General features: G+C 44.2%; 1 protein-coding gene across 5 annotated transcripts in view; it reads right to left on the bottom strand.

Moving 5' to 3' along the window:
- The window catches only part of GCNT1 (glucosaminyl (N-acetyl) transferase 1), a 129,649-nt gene that overhangs the window by 50,656 nt on the left and 55,528 nt on the right, over nt 1-23,465 (bottom strand). The window contains exons 1-2 of one of the 5 annotated variants that reach the window (XM_017892744.1): nt 11,209-11,313; nt 10,336-10,453 (exon numbers count right to left, since the gene is read on the bottom strand). The exons of 1 other annotated variant lie outside the window; for it this stretch is intronic. The gene's annotated coding sequence lies outside the window, so the exon portion shown is untranslated. Of the gene's footprint in view, nt 1-450; nt 473-10,335; nt 10,454-11,208; nt 11,320-23,465 lie in introns of those variants that run through there. 3 more of the 5 variants (XR_001889329.1, XM_017892743.1, XM_017892750.1) reach the window with 3 other exon arrangements.

Genomic DNA, 23,465 nt, shown 5'->3' with positions numbered 1-23,465 from the left:
TTTTGTAGAGATGGAGTTTTACCATGTTGCCCAGGCTGGTCTCGAACTCCTGGGCTCAAGCGATCTGCCTGCCTTGGCCTCCCAGAGTGCTGAAATTACGGGCATGAGCTACCACACCCAGCCTGAGCACTTACTTTTAATCCAGCAGTAATTTTCTTTTCCACTGGATAAACTGGAGTGGTATATCATGAGAAAGAGGCTGTTTTAAAGTTCACCAGCCAGCGAGTTCTCAGACTACTATATAAATATATGTATATATTTCATTTACATTATATACATGGCATATCTATATAGTTACATTTACACTTGACTTAGAGTCAAAGTCATATACACACACCCAGGACTTTGATTCAAAGTTTTTCATGACAAGCATGTAAAATTTCTTAGTATAGACCCTAAGAGTACCCTTAATATGTTTATTTAAAAATTATATGTATATACTACTGTTACCGGGGGGTCCTTGCTCCCAGAGCTCCCAAGATGGTGGCGTGCTGCTTCCAAAATGGCGGCAAGTCTTGTGTTCTCTGACCTGGGGTTCTTGGTCTCACGGATTCCAAGGAATGGAATCTTGGGCCATGTGGTGAGTGTTATAGCTCTATTGGAAGCTGTGGGTCATGGAAGAGAACTGTGGAACCCAGTGACTAATGTTCCGCTCAATTAGGACGAACCCAGGCACTTAGCCGTGCAGGAACAATGGCAAGCTTTAGGCCAATTAGGAGTGGCAATGGGTGCCTCACTGGATCAGGAGCACAGCAGACACCCTGCCGGATCCGGAAGGATGGAAGTCAGCAGCGGGTCTGCGATGGCAGCAAACAGCAGTGGTGGATGGTGAGCGAAAGTTCAGCTCAAACCGTAACACGGACCAGAAGAGAGTGCAGTTGCAAGATTTAATAGAGTGAAAACAGAGCTCCCACACAAAGGGAGGGGACCCAAAGAGGGTACCCGGCTTGAATGCCTGGGTTTATATCCCGATCACTGTCCCTCCTGCTGTGCTCTCAGGCGATAGATGACTGGCTATTTCTTTACCTCCTGTTTTTGCCTAATTAGCATTTTAGTGAGCTCTCTTTCCTACCTGATTGGTCGGGTGTGAGCTAAGTTGCAAGCCCCGTGTTTAAAGATGGATGTGGTCACCTTCCCAGCTAGGCTTAGGGATTCTTAGTGGGCCTAGGAAATCCAGCTAGTCCTGTCTCTCACTACTGTACTAATAAATTACATGTATCATAATACAAAAACTTGGAAGATGCAATAAAACCTATTCAATTACAGTAGTGCACTCCTGGCTCTGCTACCTAAATCTTGACACTTAGTTTCCTCCGTCCACCAATCACATAGGTTTTTGGTGAAATTCACCCAGTGGGTTTCAATCAATTGTAAAGACTAATAAAAATAGTCTGCAGGTGCCCTATAAAATTAACAAATGGATTAAAAACTCATTGATACTTTTCACTTAAAGTAGTTACACAATTCTATTTCCCAGTTTTTAATTTTTTTTTTCCTTTGAGAGCTTTGGTAACTCACAAATGTACAATATTTTTTGGCAATATGTTCCCATTACAATGAAAACATCTCCACACAGCCACTTCCCAAATGCCCCCTGGTAGCAGAAATTTATTTTGAAAAGTAATTCACTGTAAGACCCTCACGTTTACCTTAGATTTTTCCCTTCTCCCCAAAATATCTGACTACTGATAGGCATAGCAAAGTTGGAAAGAGGCAACACATTTGAAACCCCATATTTCTGCTAAAGAGAGATGCAGACACCCGTAAGCTCAACCACTCTTACACATCTGGCAACAAGAGAACTAGGAATGCTCTGATGGGTGCAAAGGATGGCCCTGCTCCCTCCCCAGGGCATGGCAAAGGATGACAAAGCTTCTACAGACTAAAGCAATGATTCTTTCTCATGCAATGACATATATACCAAAAGGCAAGCACTGAACTTCAGTTTCAGCTGTCTTGGCTGAAGGGAGAGGGCTGAGAGAAATGCAGTATCTCAGTACACCTATCACCCGCTCAGGGACAAGTCTAGGTTGAGAGATGCTCTAATTTAAAGGCTTTGTGTTTCTAAAGTTAAACAACTCAATGACACCCTATAGCTCCTAACTTGCAACATCTCACAGTATGCTTGATGGCCAGGTGAGCAGGGCTCCAGCTAGGCAAGGAATCCCTGCCTCCTATCCACCTCAGATTAAGGAACCGCATTCACCATACAGGACACAGGACTGAAGGAGGATCCGCACACGGTGGCTCACACCTGTAATCCCAGCACTTCGGGAGGCCCAGGCAGGCGGATCACCTGAGGTGAGGAGTTCAAAACCAGCCTGGTCAACATGGTGAAACCCTGTCTCGACTAAAAATACAAAAATTAGCCAGGCACAGTGGCACGCGCCTGTAATCCCAGCTACTCAGGAGGCTGAAACAGGACAATCGCTTGAACCTGGGAAGCGGAGGTTGCAGTGAGCTGAGACTGTGCCACTGCACTCCAGCCTGGGCAACAGAGCAAGACTGTCTCAAAAAAAAAAAAAAAAAAAACTGAAGGAGGGACCACTAGCACTCCTGACCTTAAATGCATATAAAATTATAAATAGAAGTTCTTACACTTCCTTTCAACACCCTCAAAGGACTGTCATTCGCTTCCTGCTCTGGATACCAATATGATCTCAACCTTGTTTTCTGTCCTACACAATTGGTCTTAGCCTTATTTTCTGTCCCACACAACTGACAACTGCTGTAAACTCCAGGCAGCAGGGGCTGGAGCTCAACACAGCGAGTGGCTTTAACTGGACTCAGGGCCACTCAACAGGCAAGTAGCTCTCAATCTGGTTTGTACACTGGAACCACGAGGGAGCTTTCAAAAAGGATCAATAACTGAGTCCCCCTACCACATATTTGATGGAATTGGTATAGAGTTTGACCTGGGTGTCAGATTTTTTTAAAAGCTCCACAGGTGTTCCTAGTGTATAGCCAACACTGAGAACCATGACGTGGGACATGAAGCTGCATGGTGTGGAAGGGGCTTGAAAAGCTCCCTCCCCTCCAGGACCGTCACCCCTAGTGGCTTTGATGCCCATCAGAAAATCAGCTGAGGCGGTGGCTCACGCCTGTAATCCCAGCACTTTGGGAGGCCGAGGCAGGTGGATCATGAGGTCAGGAGATCGAGACCATCCTGGCTAACACAGTGAAACCCCGTCTCTACTAAAAATACAAAAAATTAGCCAGGCGTGGTGGTGGGCACCTATAGTCCCAGCTACTCAGGAGGCTGAGGCAGAAGAATGACGTGAACCTGGAAGGCAGAGCTTGCAGTGAGCCGAGATCACGCCACTGCACTCCGGCCTGGATGACAGAGCAAGACTCCGTCTCAAAAAAAAAAAAAAAAAAAAAAAAGGTTCAGCTGAGCATTTACTGCCTTTAGTTATCAAGTGTGTAAGGTCAAAGGTAGGAAGCAATTTGTAGAAAAAGCGGTGCAAGGCTATTTCAGGTGAACAGACAGGGCCTAGCTTCAAGGTGATCATCATTCATAATACTTTCCAGGGAGCCAAACACAACGCTTGGCACTAGAAAATGCTTACTAAATGCTGGTTGAAGAAATATCTGCCTGCACACACAGACACACCCCAAACTCAGCCAATAGTTTTTCCACTTCCTTCAGAAAAAAGTCCTCACGACCCTGGTCCCAAAATCTAAAGCATCTTTATCCATCCTCTCCCTCCCTCCTTCCATCAAAGAACAATTTCTGCACTGTGTTCTCACCTTCTCTGAAAACTGGTCCTATCATTTATTTCACCCTCCTGCATCTTTAGGCTCTTCCTCTCTACCAGAAAATTCCCAGTAGTGGCCAGACACAGTGGATCATGCCTATAATCCCACACTTTGGGAAGCCAAGGTGGGCAGATTGCTTTAGCTCAGGAATTTGAGACCAGCCTGGACAACACAGACGGTGAGACCTGTCTCTAGAAAAAAAATACAAAACTTAGCCAGGCATAGTGCTGTGCACCCTTGGTGCTACTTGAAGGCTGAGGTGGGAGGACAGCATGAGCCCCAGGGGGTGGAGGTTGCAGTGAGCTAAGATTGTGCCACTGCACTCCAGCCTGGGCAACAGAGAGAGATCCTGCCAAAAACAAAACAAAATCCCAGTAGCATTAGAGCATGTTTAAATTTCTCCCATCTCAATCTGAAACAAAACAAAACAAAAACATCACAGACCCTTCATTTCCTCCCTGCCCCGCATGAATATCACACTTCTCAGTACCCTTAACAGGCCTCTCTTCTTCCACCAAATACAGTGATCAAACTCTATGGGTCCAGCCCTTTTCTCTTCTCCTTCTACACCCTCTTTGGATGAGTGCTTTTTATGCAGTAATTACTTACATGCAACAGCTCCTAAACATGTATCTCCACCGCAGATCTCTTTCAGGAGTAGCAACTGTCTACTCCTCATCTTTACTTGGATGTCTCACAAACAAAGCACACATCCAAAAAGGCATTATCTTCCCTCCCACACCTCGTGCCAACCCGCTCCTCCTCCGGTGTTCTCAATCATCATAATGGTTCCACCATCCCATCCTACTCAGTTGTTTATGCCAGAAAGTTTTGAATCAACCTTGTTACCTCCCTCTCCATCAACCATATCCAAATAATCACCACCTTCTTGCTGATTTTAACTACAAACCCAATCTCACTCCATCTCAATCCCTCCCTGTCATTAAGCTTTATCCAGTGCTGCTACACCATCCCTGGGTGACTGCAAAAGCACTGTTTGTTCACATCCACCCTCCTCCTCCCCAGGGTGGCCACATGATCGCACAGGCTGTGCCTGCACAAGTCTGGCTCAGGGGGCTAAAGCCTTTTGACCTGGCCCAACTGGGACACAGTGCTGCATTTTTTCTAACTGGTCCACACAGAATAGAAGCCTTTCTTGCGTTTCCACAAAGACACCATACGTGCCAGCAGGACCTACCTCTCTAAACTATTCTCTACACAGCAACAGCAGTCATTTTACAAACTCAAATTAGGCCAGGCACGGCGGCTCACACCTGTAATCCCAGGACTTTGGGAGGCTGAGGCGAGAGGATCTCTTGAGGTCAGGAGTTCAAGACCAGCCTGGCCAATATGCTGAAACCCCGCCTCTACTAAAAATACAAAAATTATCTGGGTGTGGTGACGCGCATCTTTAATTCCAGCTACTTGGGGCAGAGGTTGCAGTGAGCCGAGATTGCGCCACTGCACTCCAGTCTGGGTGACAGTGCAAGACTCCGTCTTAAAACAAAACAAAACAAAACAGAACTCAAATCAGAGTCAGGCACGGCAGTGCCTGCCTGTAGTCGCAGCTACGAGGGAGGCTGAGGCAGGAGGATCACTTGAGCCCAGGAGTTTGACGGCAGTGTGCTATGATTGCTCCTGTGAATAGCCACTGCACTCCAGTCCAAGCAACATAGCAAGACTGTCTCAAAAACAAAAAAAAAATCTCATTGGAAATTGGAGAAAATGAACTGGAGGAATGTGGGCAACACTACTGCCTGCCCTAACATGGAAATTTGAGAGGATATTACACCATATCAGGGATCTGCCTAACAACATTTCTGGGAAGAATGTAGGAAGTGCTACCCGGCCTAGTACCTGCCTTTGAGAAAATGTGAGAGAGATGAACTAAAGTATATTCAATTCTTTTAGTAGAATCTAGAGAAAACATAAAGGAATCAGGGCTTGCTGGGTCTAAAATAAAATTACTTCTAGTCAGATATGGTAGCCCATGCCTGTAGTCTCAACTACTTGAGAGGCTGAAGTGGGAGGATCACTTGAGCCTAGGAGTTCAACTGAAGCGTGCTATGATCACAGCTGTGAATAGCCACCGCACTCCAACCTGGACAACAAAGTGAGACACTGTCTTCAACAACAAAAAAAAAACAACCTCAAATCAAAAACACTTTAGTGGCCAGGGGTGCTGGCTTACACCTGTAATCCCAGCACTCTGGGAGGCCAAGGTGGGCAGATCACTTGAGCCCAGGAGTTGGAGACCAGCCTGGGCAACATGGCAAAATCCCATCTCCACTAAAAATACAAAAATTACCCAGGTATGGTGGCGTGTGCCTGTAGTCTCAGCTACTCAGGAGGCTGAGGTGGGAGGATCAGCTCAGCCTGGGAGGCAGAGGCTGCAGTGAGCCAAGATCGTGCCACTGCATTCCAACCTGGGCAACAGAGTGAGACCCTGTCTGAAACAAACAAACAAACAGAAAGTGGGTTTCCACTCTGCTGACATTAACGTCCAAAATCCTAAAAATGACCCAAGAGGCCTCATCCCCAGACATATTTTCCTCTTGATCGCAACTCTTTCAGCCTGTAAGTTTATCCCCTAATGTACTTCACTAACTCCTACTAATCTTTCAGCCTTTTAAAAAATTCTTTATTTCTTTCAAAAAAAAAAAAAGAGATGGGAGTCTCGCTATGTTGACCTGGCTGGTCTTGAACTCCTGGCCTCAAGTGATTCTCCCATCTCAGCTTCCCAAAGTGCTAGGATTACAGGTATGAGCCACCATGCCTGCCCCCAGGCCTTATTTTAAATATCATTTTTTAAGCAGGCCTTCCCTGAACAGTCTCTCTCCCCTAAACCAGGTTAGGTCTCAGGGTCACATGCTCCCCTAAGACCCTGTGCTTTCCTAAGTACCCCTTAGGATTGTGATAGCCTGAGCCGGTGTGGCTATGTGTTTGTCTCATAAGCTCATAAGCTCATAAAAGCAGGGACCCTCCATCTCGTTCACACTTGTGGCCCAGGAGCGAGCAATGCCGGGCATCTAACAAATGTTCAGTAAATAGTTGTTCAATGAATGCCTGAATAAATAGGTTGCTCCAGTACCCATGACTCTACTGAACAAAAATTTGGCTACCTCTTTAGCAAAGGAAAAATCAATCACGGGAGGATTTCTTAGTAACGTTATTGCATTGATGACCAAATACATGCAGATTCCTCATTGGAAACAGAAGAACAATCAAGGAAGCAGGAACTCCAGGTGCCTAGTGGCAGCAGTTAACATTTCACGGTTTAGATTTGCATTTGTGATCACAACCCTACTGTAAGCTCTAAATAGTTTCACCAGGGCCAGCTCACGGGTGGGCAACCAATGCAGTCACACTGGACCCTGTGCTTGGTTTAATGCTCTGTGGTCACCATGTTCAAATTCTTAATTTTTTTTAACAAGGGGCCCCACAAATTATGTAGCCAGTCCTGAGTTTTACAAATGAGTTTGATTTCTGGAAGGGACCAGTGGATAGCTAATCCCCAGCTAAGGAGGCATCCTCCATAATCAAGGCTGTTTTCAACCTCCCTGAGCACATGTAAGTCCTAATAAAGAGGGTTACCTTTCTAGGACATGTTTTCTTCTGATATAAGTTATACCATACATTATGTAGCGCTCCCTTTGAGAAAGTTGAGATTTTTCAGATTACAGAAATACACAGCTGTCTTCGTTTTGTTGCTGTTAGCTAAAAGAGGTTAATTTTCTTAAAACTAAATTCTACCTAAAACTACCGTAGAATTCCTGGTTGATTTCCAACTTTTTAAACTTTATGAAATTTAACAAATGCACTGAACACTTGAAATTTCTTTGGAGATGGAAACTGGCAGGGCATGCTTCTCAGAATAGGAAAAAAAAAAAAAAAAAAAAAAAAAAAAAAAAGAAAAGAAACCGGCAGGACACATTGGTCATTCACAAAGAACATTTAGTTATCTTTATGATAAAGACGTTTCAAAATGTCAGACGCTTAAATCTACAAATAGCTTCTCTAGTCATGAAGAGTTTGAAGTTAATTGTTAAGCTTATAAATGTTTAGACCATCTCAGAAACGTTTAGACCATCTTAAATATAGGTTCATTTTGTTCCTCAACCAAAAATGACTTTGTTCTCCAGGGAACATTTGCCTATGTCTGGAGACATTTGGGGTCGTTTAACTGCAGGGAGGGTGCACTGGCATTTATTTAATAGGTAGAGGCCAGAGACGCTGCTAAACATCTGCGATGCACAGGACAGCCCCCACAACAAAACTTATCTGGCCAAAAATGTCAAAAGTGTCACAATTGAGAAAGGCTGGTTTAAACCAATACATGGCATTTGCCTCAGAGAGGAAACGTGACAGCACTAAGCCATGAATCCAGTGACAAAGCCAAGAATACAGACAGTCTCCACAAGAAACACATCTGGTTATATGAACAGTCATTTGGGAACTCCCTTTTTAAGACAGGGAGTTAGACATTTGACATACTGACCTGGAACCATGAATACATTTCTCATTAGAATAAATACAAATGTGACAAGAGTCCTTGGTTGGCTCTATAAAAAAATATATATATACAGTATAGCTGAAATACCACACACTTCATAGAAAACAGAATTTGACCATCGATCATTTCCAGTAGTAATTTGTTTTCTATCACTTTCATTTCATGAAAAATATATAATATCTACATCACAGTTCAGAATTTTCCATTCATCAGCGAATATAATCACCGTGTACATTAGCAGTTTTTAAGGCAGAGCTTTGCAAACAGATGATGCATGAAACAAGTTTGATTTTATTCTTCATGGGTTTTTTGTTTTAAGATGGAGTTTCACTCTGTCGTCCAGGCTTGAGTGTAGTGGCACAATCCCTGCTCATCCCAACGTCCACCTCCCGGGTTCAAGCGGTTATCCTGCCTCAGCCTCCTAAGTAGCTGGGATTACAGGTGCCCACCACCACACCTGGCTGATTTTTGTTTTTGTAGAGATGGGGTTTTGCCATGTAGGTCAGGCCGGTCTCGAACTCCTGACCTCAAGTGATCCGCCTGCCTTGGCCTCCCAAAATGCTGGGATTACAGGTATGAGCCACCATGCTCAGCCTCTTTGTGTGTGGTTTTTTTTTTTTTGTTTGTTTGTTTGTTTTTTTCTTTTGAGACAGAGTCTCGCTCTGTCACCCAGGCTGGAGTGCAGTGGCGCAATCTTGGCTCACTGCAAACTCCACCTCCCAGGTTCAAACAATTCTCTGTTTCAGCCTCCTGAGTAGCTGGGATTACAGGTGCCCGGACACCATACTCAGCTAATTTTTGAATTTTTAGTAGAGACACGGTCTCACCATCTTGGCCAGGCTGGTCTTGAACTCCTGACCTCGTGATCCACCCTCCTCAGCCTCCCAAAGTGCTGGGATTATAGGTTTGAGCCACTGCGCCCGGCCCTCTCTGTGTTTTAAAAAGGAAACAATATGAGCCAATATTTAAAATCAGGCTTTACATTTTTTATTTTTAAGTACAAGTTCTCAGCTATTCATTAAAAAAAAAAAAAAAAAAGGAAGAGCTGCCTACATTGCATGGCTGCATGGGAATTCCTGCATGGATACTGGGTGGAAATGGTCACTATCCACCCAGATTTAGCAGGTTCCTCTGCAGCCACGTGGGCTCACTCAAGCACTCTCGTGCATTACCTGTTTAGTCCACATGGATAAAGTGGATTTTGTGATCCTAGTTTTAGGGAAAAACGTTTTTCTTACTGTTAAGCAATTCAATTACAAATGGAAAAGGAGTAACTCCTTAAAAAGTGAGTGGAAGTATTGCTATCATTAATCAAGAATGAACTATAATTAGTGAAGGATAGAATCTAGTACAAACTTGGGGCCAAGGCTAAGGAGGTCCTTTACAGGGCCAAGCTGAAGGACGGGCAGAGGAGGTGGCAGTCAAACCCTCATCATGAAATGGGAAAAATATCAACCTCTCGGCCAATAAAACACTTTTTAAAAGTAAATTCACAGTTTGGCATATTGTATTTAAAATTAAAGGAGTTTGCCATTTCTAAGAAATCAGTTTCCCGAAAGTATCATTTTAAAGGCCCGAAAAAAATTCCTTTAAGAAAAAGCAGGTATCTACACAGTCTGAGTTTTCCTCCGTGCCAGAACTGAAATCTGTTACCAAAGCCTCCAGCAGGGGGGCCTGCCTGGAATTGCCTAAGCTCCTAGCAGGTAATTTACACTGATCTTTAAAAACTATTAACCCCTCCTATCCCCCTCTAAGACCAGTTTTATACAAACTGGTCTTTCAGAACAGCTCTGGAAGGGGGGCAGAATGCCAGACGAAGAGACAACTTCCAGACCATGTCTCTCACCTCCCACCCATCAAATTCAGCCCACAAAAAGCTGTGGCCGCATTCTTATCTCAAGGCACCATGGCTTTCTTTGAACACCATATACCCTCCCAACTGGCCTCTTGCCCCATTATGTGTAAAAAACCGACTCTCTTTTCTGCGGAAAGAAATAAGGCAAAGGGTGTACAGGGCAACGTTTATATGCATCTACAGCATGCCAGATGCCTACAGAACCTACCTCGGCCTAGGTGGCCAGTGCCCCAGCCGGGATCTGCAAGCGCCCTCATCCACGCTGGGAGACGGGAAGAGGAGAGGGAGGCGTGACAGGCAAGGGTGCCTGTGCTGCGCAGAAAGCGCTGCCAGGAGAAAAGAAGCAGTGAGCAAGGGCTTCTTGCATTTCAGAAACCTAATAACCAAAACTTGGAGGAATCTGCCTGAGATACTTTAAAAGAAGAGGAAAGAGAAACCTAGGAGGGGGTAAAATGCGTTTAAGACGAATCACTTGTTTTCGTAATAGACCGTGCGCGCGAGTTTCCTAGACTGCCGCGAGAAGAAAGAAAGCGAGGAGCAGGAAAGGAAAGAGGCTTCGGAGCCCCTAAACTAACGTCTCCTTTTCTACTAGTAATAGTTTGCTCTAGGGCGTGTCATTTATTATCCTAGCGTTGGCCTCTTTATCAGTAAAGTAGGGGTGAACATGCCTCTTAGCCGGGCTGGGGTTAGGATTCAATGAAGTTAAATGAAGTTAAGCCCCTGGCACCCAAGGGATGGCAGCGAGTCTTTTCGTTCCCTGCCTATCTACGCCCGCAGCCAACCCCTCCGACGTCTAAGCTACAGGGACCAGGGTCAAGAGGCCAGAAAGTGACTTTCGGGGGACACGGGGCACCGGCGTCCCAGCCCCACTGAGCGGACGTAAAATGAGGGTGGAAGGAGGACGCGCCGCTCCATCCCGGTACCGGGCGCACCCCGGTTCTGCTTCCTCCTGCGCGGCAGAGCCCAGCCCGCCCGGGGCCAAGGGGTACTGGCTGAGAGCCGGCTTCCTCCCACTCATCCTTCTCTGCCCTCCCCCACCGCTGGGCGGCCGAGCAGGGGAACAAGATGGGGAGTCGGTTACCTGGAGTGGGCGTCTGGCCCCGGAGTCGCAGGAGGATGCGCTGCCGCTCCTGGTCCACCAAGATCCTGCCCCGCGCCGCGCTCTAGACGCTTTGGAGCTGCGCCGGCAGCCCTTGCACCGGCAGGGCCCGCCCCGGGGCCGCCCCCAAAGGCCCCGCCTTTCTAGGCCCCGCCCACCACGTCCCCGCCTCGCCCACCTGCGCGGGCGCGGGGCTGGAGACTTGCTGCGGACTCGCAGTTCCCGCCTCGAGGCGAGGGCGCCCTCTGGGCACTGACGTAGTCTTGGAGTAGCGCTGCGGTCGCAGTGCTTCCTCGCTGTCTTCCTCACTGTGCTCTGATTCTTAGAGCTATGTGTGTGAGCGGCGTCTTTTTAAACATTTTATGCCTCCCTTCCTCGAAAGCAGGAAACTCGAGAAATGCTGCCTTTTCTGATTTTAAACATGAAAATATGTTCTAGAAAAACAATATAATTAAATTCCAAGGTTCTTGATTTATAATTAAATTCCAAGGTTTAGAGATAACCATGTAGGTGTTTCTTTTCTTTCCCCAATGAACCTTGCTTCCTAAATTTAGCGTTTAAGAACTCATTACATTCATGTGTATTTCCACATAAAAATTAAGATCAAATTAAACTGTGGAACAATCCACCGTGCTGTGGAAAGTAGGAAAAAACCTTCCCCGCCCTTATAGCACAGAGCTGTGTGTCAGTTATAAAAGTTGCCACAGTTCTCTTTGTAACAAGAGGAATATTGTAGCTGTGTCTTCTTTCGTTGGATTTTTAGCTCCTAGAAAACAGAACGAGGTCTTAAATTTGTTTCCATGTTGTTATAAAACAAAATTCTGGCCTGGCGCGGTGGCTCACGCCTGTAATCCCAGCACTTTGGGAGGCCGAGGCGGGCGGATCAGGAAGTTAGGAGATCGAGGCCATCCTGGCTAACACGGTGAAACCCCGTCTCTACTAAAAATACAAAAACTTAGCTGGGCATGGTGGCGGGCGCCTGTAGTCCCAGCTACTCAAGAGGCTGAGGCAGGAGAATGGCGTGAACCCGGGAGGCGGAGCTTGCAGCGAGCCGAGATCCTGCCACTGCACACCAGCCTGGGCGACAGAGCAAAACTCCGTGTCAAAAAAAAAAAAAAAAAAAGCTAACTTGGAGGCCGTTAGACTGTGATATGTTTGATACCTGCCTAATCTGTCAACAAAAATTAACATAAGATGATGGTGTAGAGGAAGAAAGACTTTCCCTCTACTCTCTGAGGGTTGGATAACTAAGTCTGTGAAATAAATTGACAGCAGGTAGATTAACAAGAGAAAAAGTACGCAGATTTCTTGTAGGGGATAGCACGAGAAAGAAAAATTAATATTCCTTCTGCCTCCCCAACAAAACTGAAATTTTAGGAGCTTGTGTACCCTCTTCACTGGGGAGAGACAATTTAGGGGAGAGCAAATGATTTTGGGGAAATCTCCTGAACTCCTTCAATGGCTAGTTTTGTTTAATGTCTCATGAAATTTTTCACGAGCAATTCAAGCATAATTGTTAAGAGCAAGTGAATTAGGTAAATGTAAATGGAATAAAAGTTTATAAATAAACTTAAAAAATGATGTTTTATAAAATTTGTCTACTTAAAAACAGTTTTAAGAATCCTTTTTGGTAACTTGAAATCTCGAACATATTAAATTAAGTAATAGATATTCATTAAATGTCTGAGTCGTTTGTAAGTTAAAATACTGACATATTAATTGCTAAACATAAGTTAAAGTAGAGCTGGGGCCAGGTGCAGTGGCTCTTGCCTGTAATTCCAGCACTTTGGGAGGCCGAGGTGGGTAGATCACCTGAGGTCAGGAGTTCGAGACCCGCCTGGCCAACATACCAAAACCCTGTCTCTACTAAAAATACAAAAATTAGCCAGCATGTGCCTGTAATCCCAGCGACTCGGAAGGCTGAGGCATAAGAATTGCTTGAACCCGGGAGGTGGAGGTTGCAGTGAGCCGAGATCATGCCACTACAGTCTGGCCTGGGCGACAAAGCAAGGCTCCATCTCAAAAATAAATAAATTAATTAATTAAAGTATAGCTGGCCGTTTGCAATGGCTCACGCTTGTAATTTCAACACTTTAGGAAGCCAAGGTGTGAATATCCCTTGAGCCTGGGAGTTTGAGATCAGCCTGGGCAGCACAGCCAGACCTCACCTCTACAAAATAAAAATAGATAAATTAGCCAGGGGGGGTGGCCAAGCAATAGATTTATGAATTAACTTTTAGAATATATCTTGTTTGTCAGTTGGATACTGCCTGTATACCATAAGTGTAATCCATTTTGTGTATGTGTGTGTGCGTGACAGGATCTCACTCTGTTACTCAGGCTGGAGCACAGTGGTGCAATCACAGCTCACTGCAGCCTCAACTTACCCCTGCTCAGGTAATTCTCCCACCTCAGCCTCCCAAGTAGCTGGGACTACAGATGTGTGCCACCACGCCCAGCTAATTTTTTGGTATTTTTTTGTAGAGATGGGGTTTCGCCATGTTGCCCGGGCTGGTTTTGAACTCCCAGGCTCAAGCAATCCACCCACCTCAGTCTCCCAAAGTGCTGGGATTACAGGTGTGAGCCACCTTGCCCAGCCCACTTATTTTTAATTCCTGCAATAACATACACCCATAAATCTATACAAGTAGTTTAGAAGGTATTTCTGGAATTCTTAGGGGTGTATCAGTCAGGGCCCAGTCAGAAAACAGAAATCACAGCAATTATTTTTACAGAGAATTTAAGGTCATGAAGACTGGCAAGGTAAAAACATTGCGGTAACAGAGAGAGAGTAACTGCAGGAAGCAGCTGCCATGCACAGAGCTGGGTAGAGGGGAAGTGTTGGGGTTATTAGAACCTAAGAGCCAGGAGAGGACCCCTGGTTGGCTGGGAGTCAGACCTCAAAGGAGGGGGTGGTACTTAGCTGATGCTCTTATCTCTGAAGGTAAACATTGAGGCTGGATGGGACAGGGTGGATTAAAACAAACAAACAAACAAACAAACAAACAAATCTAAGAAACTGGAACCAGCTGCTGCTGCAGCCAGGGAGAAGAGCCATTGCTTGGTAACAGGACAGGAACAGTAAGCAGCTATAAGGTAGCAAGTCCCTCTCCTCAAGCACCCCTTATAAGCAAAACCTTATAGGAAATGTGATTTGCTAAGTCTCAGCCCTGGCTCACAGAGCAGAGGATAGAAGCTTGAGTCTGAACTCTTTTTTTTGTTTTGTTTTGCTTTGTTTTGTTTTGTTTTGTTTTGAGGCGGAGTCTCGCTCTGTCGCCCGGACTGGAGTGCAGTGGTGGGATCTCAGCTCACTGCAAGCTCCGCCTCTCGGGTTTACGCCATTCTCCTGCCTCAGCCTCCCAAGTAGCTGGGACTACAGGAGCCCGCCACCTCGCCCGGCTAGTTTTTTTTGTATTTTAGTAGAGACGGGGTTTCACTGTGTTAGCCAGGATGGTCTCGATCTCCTGACCTTGTGATCCGCCCGTCTCGGCCTCCCAAAGTGCTGGGATTACAGGCTTGAGCCACCGCGCCCGGCCTTGAGTCTGAACTCTTAAGACATACTTCAATAACCAGCACAAGGAGCAAACTCATGATCACAAATATCCAACTCTCCTAATACTATAGATGTGGGAAAGTGTCTGATAAATACAGCTGTCATAGTAATGATGAATACAATAGCAATATATTCTTAAAATGTCATAATAAAACTATAGTTACAAGTACAATCAAATAACGGGACAGAGGCCGGGCATGGTGGCTCATGCCTGTAATCCCAGCAGTTTGGGAGGCCGAGGCAGGCAGATCACTTGAGGTAAGGAGTTCCAGACCAGCCTGGCCAACATGGTGAAACCCCATCTACTAAAAATATAAAAATTAGCTGAGTGCGGTGGTGCACACCTGTAATCCTAGCTACTGGGGAGGCTGAGGCACGAGAATCAGTTGAATCCGGGAGGTGGAGGTTGCAGTGAGCCAAGATCATGCCACTGCACTCCAGCCTGGGCGACAGAGCAAGGCTCCATCTCAAAAATAAATAAATAAATAAGAATACATTAAAAAAAAAATAAGGGGATGGTGTTGCTTGACCCATACTTTGTGTTACTGGAGAACAGTGAAGATCCTCTCCTCCTTTTATTTTCTGAGAAACCACTAACTACATAGAACCACCTTTCCCCAAATGACTTAGGTAAGCATCATGGATAACATCCTTTCACACCTACGACAAGGCCATAGACATGCCCTCCAAATTTCCATTCTCATCTTATAAATGGTTAGCTGAACCATTTGCCCCTACTGATCAATCTGGGCAAATACCTTACTTAATCAAACTTCAGTCAGGCTTTTCTCCTTCCACCAGGTCTTTGCCCTTTAATCTAGTCTCAGCCTAAACCAGCACTGGAATTGGGAATAAGCCCCTTAATGTCCTGTATTAGTCTGCTTTCACGTTGCTGTAAAGACATTTCTGAGACTGGGTAATTTATAAAGAAAAGAGGTTTAAAGGCTGGGTGCGGTGGCTCACACCTGTAATCTCAGCACTTTGGTAGGCTGAGGCGGGCAGATCACGAGGTTAGGAGTTCAAGACCAGCCTGACCAACATAGTGAAACGCTGTCTCTACTAAAAATACAAAAATTAGCCAGGCGTGATGGTGCGTGCCTGTAATCTCAGCTACTCAGGAGGCTGAGGTAGGAGAGTCGCTTGAACCCAGGAGGCGGAGGTTGCAGTGAGCTGAAATCATGCCACTGTACTCCAGCCTGGTGACAGAGTGAGACTCTGTCTAACAAAGAAAAGAAAAAAAAAAAGAAAAGAGGTTTAATTGACTCACAGTTTTGTATGGCTGGGGGGCCTCAGGAAACTTATAATCATGACAGAAGGGGAAGAGGCACATCTTACATGGTGGCAGGTGAGAGAGAGCAAGCAAGAGCAGGGAAAACAGCCTTATAAGACCATCAGATCTCCTGAGAACTCACTCACTATCACAAAAACAACATTGGGGAAACCACCCCCACGATCCAATCACCTCCACCAAGCCCCTCTCTCGCCACGTGCGGATTATGGGGATTAGAGTTCAAGATGAGATTTGGGTGGGGTTTGGGTGGGAACACAGTCAAACCATATCACATCCCCTCCCAAGAGGCCCCTTCCCAGCTGACCACAAAGAAACTATGTCCTGATCAATTGCCTGATCAGGCCACCTGCTCATCCCACTCCCTGATACTGGTTCTTCTTCTTTTTTTTTTTTTTTTTTTTTTTTGAGATGGAGTTTTGCTCTTGTTGCCCAGGCTGGAGTGCAATGGCACAATCTCGGCTCACTGCAACCTCCGCCTCCCAGGTTTAAGCGATTCTTCTGCCTCAGCCTCCGAAGTAGCTGGGATTACAGGCATGCGCCACCATGCCCAGCTAATTTTGTATTTTTAGTAGAGACAAGTTTTCACCATGTTGGTCAGGCTGGTCTCGAATTCCTGACCTCAAGTGATCTTCCCACCTCAGCCTCTCAGAGTGCTGGGATTACAGGCGTAAGCCACCGCACCCAGCCAATACTGGTTCTTTTTAACATTGTTTACTAGTCCCAGTAAAAAAAAAAAAAGGCCCTTTTCCGCCTTACCTTTCAAAAACTTGCAGATCTTATGGTTGAAGCATTCTATTAGAATGCTGTCCCTCCCCTATTGTAACATTCTCTTCTTAGGTTGCAATACTCCTTTTAAATAAAGTCTCTCCTTACCTAAGTCTGGATTTGGTTTTTATTTGACAGTTCTCGTTGCTGTGATCCAGCTCAAGACTGGAACTCACCTAGGGACCTCCACAAGCCCCATCCAGGTAAAGGTGCCATGTTCAGGACTTGAGGACTCTTGGGTGCATTCAAGTCTTGAACTAGCACTCTGGCCATCTTGTCTGTTGAAGAACAGTAAAAGGTTACTTTGATTGTTTTAGGCGAAGAGATGCTTTGGCCCTCCTGTGAGACTTCTGTGCTTTTTCAGCTCCTCGACCTGGGGATTGTTCGAGGGAATTAATCAACTGAGACTTTTTCTTGGCTCCTTTAAAGATTTTTTTCTTTGGGCTAACTATCCACGAATGCCAGGGTAACTCTCACTCTATCAGATGCCCTCCTCTTCCCCCACTGAGTGTATGCCACTATGGCACTAATTCAGTTTAATAGCCTCAAAAATGGCAAAATTTACTAAAGGTAACCTAGAACCTCAAAGGCCTCTTTGGGAAACATGAGATCTCCCTAAACCAGCTCATCTAAGACTGCTCCCTTCCCATCATCCTCATCCCTCCGTTTTTACCACTTTAAACCTTCTCTTTTGTTGCCTTGCATTCTTTAATCTGTCTACCTCCTTCACCCCTCTACCCATTCCTACAGACCTTTTCCTTCCCACTCCAGCTCCTCAACTCATGGTCACTCAAGATTTAGGCTTCCCTTCTGTTCTGACCACCTTCTCTTCACACCATTGGTGAAGGAGGGATCTTCTGCACTAAATAGTATGAGATGGCTGAACAGATGGCACCCAATACTGGACAGATGAGATTGGCTACAGTTTTTTCAGTTACATACTCACAGCCAAGGGATGAGGAGGTTATTGCATGCCAGGCAGAACCACACGGGAATTGCATTTGAAAGTAGACTGAAGCAGCAGGGGCTGGGTGAGGCAGGCTTTGTAGTAATGGCACAAGAGTGAGGTAACCTTTTGTTCCATGGGAGGATGTAATTGGCTTGTTCAAATAATTCTGTGGGCTGGCAGGGAGGTAAAGCTCCTTAGATTGAGGATTAAGTAGGGTACAGCTGGTCTGGCTGAAGGGGAAACTAGCTGGGTAGGGAGACTTTCCCACTTCGGGGGTGATATGGTTTCGATCGGTGTCCCTACTCAAATCTCGTATCAAATTGTAGTCCCCAGTGTTGGAGGCGGGGCCTGACGGAGTGTAATTGAATCATGGAGGTGGTTTCTAATGTTTTAGCACCATCCCCCTGGTGCTGTCTTGTGATAGAGTTCTCACGAGATCTGGTTGTTCAAAAGTATGTGGCACCTCCTCCCTGCCTCTCCTCCCCCTGCTCCAGCCGTATAAGATGTACCTGCTTCCCCTTCAACTTGCGCCATGATTGTGAGTTTCCTGAGGCCTCCCCAAGCCATGCTTTCTGTACAGCGTACAGAACTGTGAACCAATTAAACCTCTTTTCTTTATAAATTACCCAGTCTCAGGTAGTTCTTTATAGCAATGCAAGAATGGTCTAATATAAGTACCTAGATCATTTCTAAGTAAGATAGAAGAGTGGAGCATAATTTAAAGCTTACATAAATTTTTTTTAGTACAGGGAGGCTAAATATATTTTGGTCTGCTAATGATGTGTTCATTCTTGCCACATTGAAAAGTTGTACTGGCCAGGCATGGTGGCTCACGCCTGTAATCCCAGCACTTTAGGAGGCCAAGGTGGGTGGATCACCTGAGATCAGGAGTTTGAGACCAGCCTGACCAACATGGTGAAACCCCATCTCTACTAAAAATACAAAAATTAGCTGGGTGTAGTGGCAGGGGTCTGTAATCCCAGTTACTCAGGAGGCTGAGGCAGGAGAATCACTTGAACCCAGGAGGCAGAGGTTGCAGTGAGCCGAGATCACATCATTGCATTCCAGCCTGGGTGACAGAGTGAGACTCCATCTCAAAACAACAACAACAACAAAAAAAAAAAAAAAAAAGAAAGAAAGAAAGAAAGAAAGAAAGAAAGAAAGAAAGAAAGAAAGAAAGAAAAGAAAAGTTGTACTATAAGGAGTATATGGCTATTAAAAGGTCACAAGGTATATAACCTTAAGCTTGACTAGTCTGCTACAATATGCTGGTGTATACAGTCAGCTAATTGTCTACTCCATAGTTTTCTCAGTAGGTGTATTACTTCACTAGTATGTCATAACAAAGTACTATGGACTGGTACTGACTAGTCTGCTACAATATGCTGGTGTATACAGTCAGCTAATTGTCTGCTTCATAGTTTTCTCGGTAGGTATATTACTTCGCTAGTATGTCATAGCAAAGTACCATGGACTGGTACTTCAAACAACAGAATTTTGTTTTCTCACAATTCTGGAGCCTGGAAGTCCAAAATTGAGTGTCAGCCAAGTTGGGTTTCTTCTGAGGCCTCTCTCCTTGGCTTGTAGATGCCAAGATTAATATTTCTTGGGCCTTTAATATTAAACCTTTTCATTAATATTTCTGTTTTTAATGGTAGGCATTCCTCATTTTAAGATACCTGACCCTTAAACAACTGATCTTTGCCACCACCTCTCAACAGATGCTTCAGCTGGTTTTGTCAGAACGACACCAACCAGAGTCCCCAGGAGACTGTTTCTTAGTCCCTGACTCACCCCATGCAGGAGGCTTAGGATTGCATCTGAATTGCTCAGTGGTGAATAATGTTCATTTATCATTAACAAAAGGAAGGTCAACAGTGCTGATCTTTGCCAGAGACTTGTTTTCCTGAAAAATAGCACTGGCTAAAGAGCTCTCCTCATCCTTTTGTGATAGCTACCCATCCTCTTCTTCCAATAACCCTTTTGAATAGTCTCCCCTTGCCCAAATCCAGATTTGTTTATTTTGACAAATGCTACAAAATTAGTTTTGAATTGTTTTAGAAATTTAATCAAATTACATTGAAAGGAACACGAGGAAGACATAAAAGAGTAAGGTATGACTTCCAAAGCATGAAGACGGAGAAAGCAAATTCAATCATAAATATACCGTCCAGGAAAAAAATAAAAGTGTGGCTCCTGAGTATGCAAATTCCAGGTAGAGTAAAGCCTGAAATATGTTTCTAAAACCCATACATGTAAGTTCTTCAATGTTTTTAAAAAGAAACAGGTTGATCTCTTTTAAGAGCAGGCAGCATTTCTCAGAATGGCAACAAAGCTAAAATCACACACAAAATAGTTTGATATAGTTAACTTAATACATTAAAGTGTTAAATGTATGCATAACAAAATATGTCATAAGCAAAGTTAAAAGTCAAACAAACTAGAAAACATATGCAATAGCATGTAAGCAAAAGTTAATTTTCAAATAAAAGGTTTTTACATACAAATATGCACAAGGTGAAAAACGGGCAAAGGCATGATAAGATACTTCACTAAAGAAGAAATCCACATGAAAAGATGCTCAATTTCAATAGGAATTGAAGAAATGCAAATTAAAACTACAAATCACTTTTTACCTGTCAGATTGGCAAAGCTGAAAAAGATTGATAAACACAATATAGACGAAGGTGTAGGAATACAGACTGCTATGCTGCCCTCTGTCATAGAGATCGCTACAAACTTTCTCGAAGGCATTTGGACAACATGAATACTTATTAACAACTATTCATCTAGGAATTTATCCTATGTAGGAAATTTTACAAATACACAAAGATTTCAGAATCGAAAGACTGGAAACAATGTGAGGGTTGTTACAAAATACTTTTCAGAAAAAGATAAGGTCGTGACTCATACAAATATAAAAGTGCACATCTGTTAAGGAATTTACGCATATGATGTGAGGGAATCAGGCATATGTTATAACTATTTCAAAGGAAAAGTCAAAAAGCACAGATTTATCTGGAGTAAAGGAATGTTAAGATGAATTGCAAATGGAAACAAAACTGGTATTTTCATAGGGTGGGGATAGTGGGAACCAGTTACATTATTGCCAGACAGGACAGAATTTACACACTGTCAGTTACATATAATTTATAAAAAGTGGCGAATAGGGCTGGGCACGGTGGCTCACACCTGTAATCCCAGCACTTTGGGAGGCTGAGGTGGGCGGATCACCTGAGGTTGGGAGTTCAAGACCAGCCTGACCAATATGAAGAAACTCCGTCTCTACTAAAAATACAAAAAATTAGCCAGGTGTGGTGGCACATGGCTGTAATTTTAGTTACTCAGGAGGCTGAGGCAGGAGAAACACTTGAAATCAGGAGGCAGAGGTTGTGGTGAGCCGAAATCGCGCCATTGAACTCCAGTCTGGGCAACAAGAGCAAAACTCTTGTCTCAAAAAAAAAAAAAAAGTAGTGAATATCTCAAAGACAATTGGACAAGGTTAGAGTTTATAACCTGGAAAGTATGCTATAGACAATGCTAATTTTCATTAAAAAAATTTAAAACAGCGTTCATTGATAGAGAAATAATTATGTTTTGCGACTGTCATGAAGCTATAAAAAATGATGAGGGATACTACACTATATTGTCATAGAATTTGTTCAAAAAAAGTAAGCAAAATCAATATATGTATTATCTCCAGTGGTGAAAGATATGAATAAATAATGGATATGCAGTCCTCTCCAGGAATGTTTACATTCTACTTCTTAAATGTTTAAATAAAGAAAAATAGGCCAGGTACAGTGGCTCACCCCTGTAATCTCAACACTTTGGGAGACCAAGGTGAGTGGATCCCTTGAGGTCAGGAGTTGGAGACCAGCCTGGCCAATGTGGTGAAACCCCATCTCTACTAAAAATACAAAAATTAGCCTGGTGTGGTGGCCTGAGTCTGTAAGCCCAGCTACTCGGGAGGCTGAGGCAGGAGAATCGCTTCAACATGGGAGGCGGAGGTTGCAGTGAGCCAAGATTACGCTACTGCATTCCAGCCTGGCTGACAGAGCAAAACTGTCTCAAAAAAAAAAAAAAAAAAGGAAAGAAAGAAAGAAAAGAAAAATGTACATATATACATGCTTTTACAACTATCATTTGTCAGAGAGGAAAAAGCATCTTTCCTCTAGCATGTTAGGTTCAGTAGCCAGGGCCTGTGAATTAAACTGTCAAAAGGCAGATTAATAGCAGAAAAGGTTTCTTTTGGCTGGGTGTGGTGGCTTACACCTGTAATCCCAGCACTTTGGGAGGCTGAGGCCAGCGGATCACTTGAGGTTAGGAGTTTGAGACCAGCCTGGCCAAAATGGAGATAACTTGTGTTTACAAAAAATACAAAAATTTAGCTGGGCATGGTGGTGTGCGCCTGTAATTCCAGCTACTTGGGAGGCTGAGGCACAAGAGTCACTTGAGCCCAGGAGGCAGAGGTTGCAGTGAGCCAAGATCGTACCATTGCGCTCCAGCCTGGGCGACAGAGACTCTATCTCAAAAACAAAACAAAACAAACAAAAAAGAAAAGGTTTATTTTGTTTGCATATGTAACCTTCACAGAAAAAAAGTGAAAATCCCAAAGAGGTGCTTAGACCCAGGAGCTTATACACCATTTTAACACAGGGCGATAAAGTGTGGGAAGCTACTAGACAAGGAAATGGGGAGAGGCTGGCCTTCTCTGGTGGGGATAAATTGTGGGAAAGGTAACTGGGAAAGGTATGGTAATTAAGGCTTGTTTAGTGAGGTATGTTATGCAGATTAATTGTTCACCTTATTCTCATATGGGAGAGGGCATCACCTTTGCAAAGGGAAATTAGGCTCTGTTTGTAGGTAGAAAGAGAGAGGGCAAAGAGTTTTGCTTGTGTCTGCTGTGTCTCATTTGCCTTTATTTCAAAATAATCCTTATGCCAATATGTCATGTTTTGAGGTGGCATATTCTTTTTTACTTTTACTTTTATTATTTTATTTGCTTTTCATTGTTGTTGTTTTCTAGAGAGACAGGGTCTTGTTTGTTGTTGCCCAGGCTGGAGTGTAGTAGTGTGATCACACCTTACTGTGGTCTTGAACCAAGTAGCTAGGATGACAGGTACACACTACCCCGCCCCACTAATTTATTTTATTTTGTTTTTGGTAGAGACAGGGTCTTGCTTTATTGCCCAGGCTGGTCTCAAATGCCTGGCCTCAAGGGATCTTCCCACTTCAGTCTCCCAAAGTGCTGGGATTACAGGCCCTGCCACCATGCATGGCCTGGGGTAGCATATTCTGATCCTTTTTCCATTGTTTCAGAAAGATGTTTCCATTTTGGAAAAACATAAAATAAATGAACAAATAATAGTAAATTTAGCATTTCTGTCCAAAAGAAAATAACATGTACAGTGAGCAGATGCCCATCAGGGTATTTACCAGCAAAAACAAGTTAAAAGAAGTACCTGTCTGAATGGATCAACAAATTGCAGCATATCATATTCATACAATGGAATAACATTTCGGAAAACAAAATTCATTCACACTTCAACATGGATGAATCTCCAGAGCTTATGTGGAGATAAACATGCCAAACAGGAAAGAGTACAGACCATTTGATTCATGTTTGTATATTTGAAATTCTGGAAGAGGCAAATCTAATCTATAGTGACAGAAAGGAG

This window comes from Rhinopithecus bieti, unplaced genomic scaffold (assembly GCF_001698545.2).
Source record: "Rhinopithecus bieti isolate Rb0 unplaced genomic scaffold, ASM169854v2 scaffold_19708, whole genome shotgun sequence".
In the NCBI taxonomy this organism is placed as follows: domain Eukaryota; kingdom Metazoa; phylum Chordata; class Mammalia; order Primates; family Cercopithecidae; genus Rhinopithecus; species Rhinopithecus bieti.
Note: the sequence above shows the minus strand (reverse complement) of the source record. Positions and strands in the feature narration are given on the sequence as shown.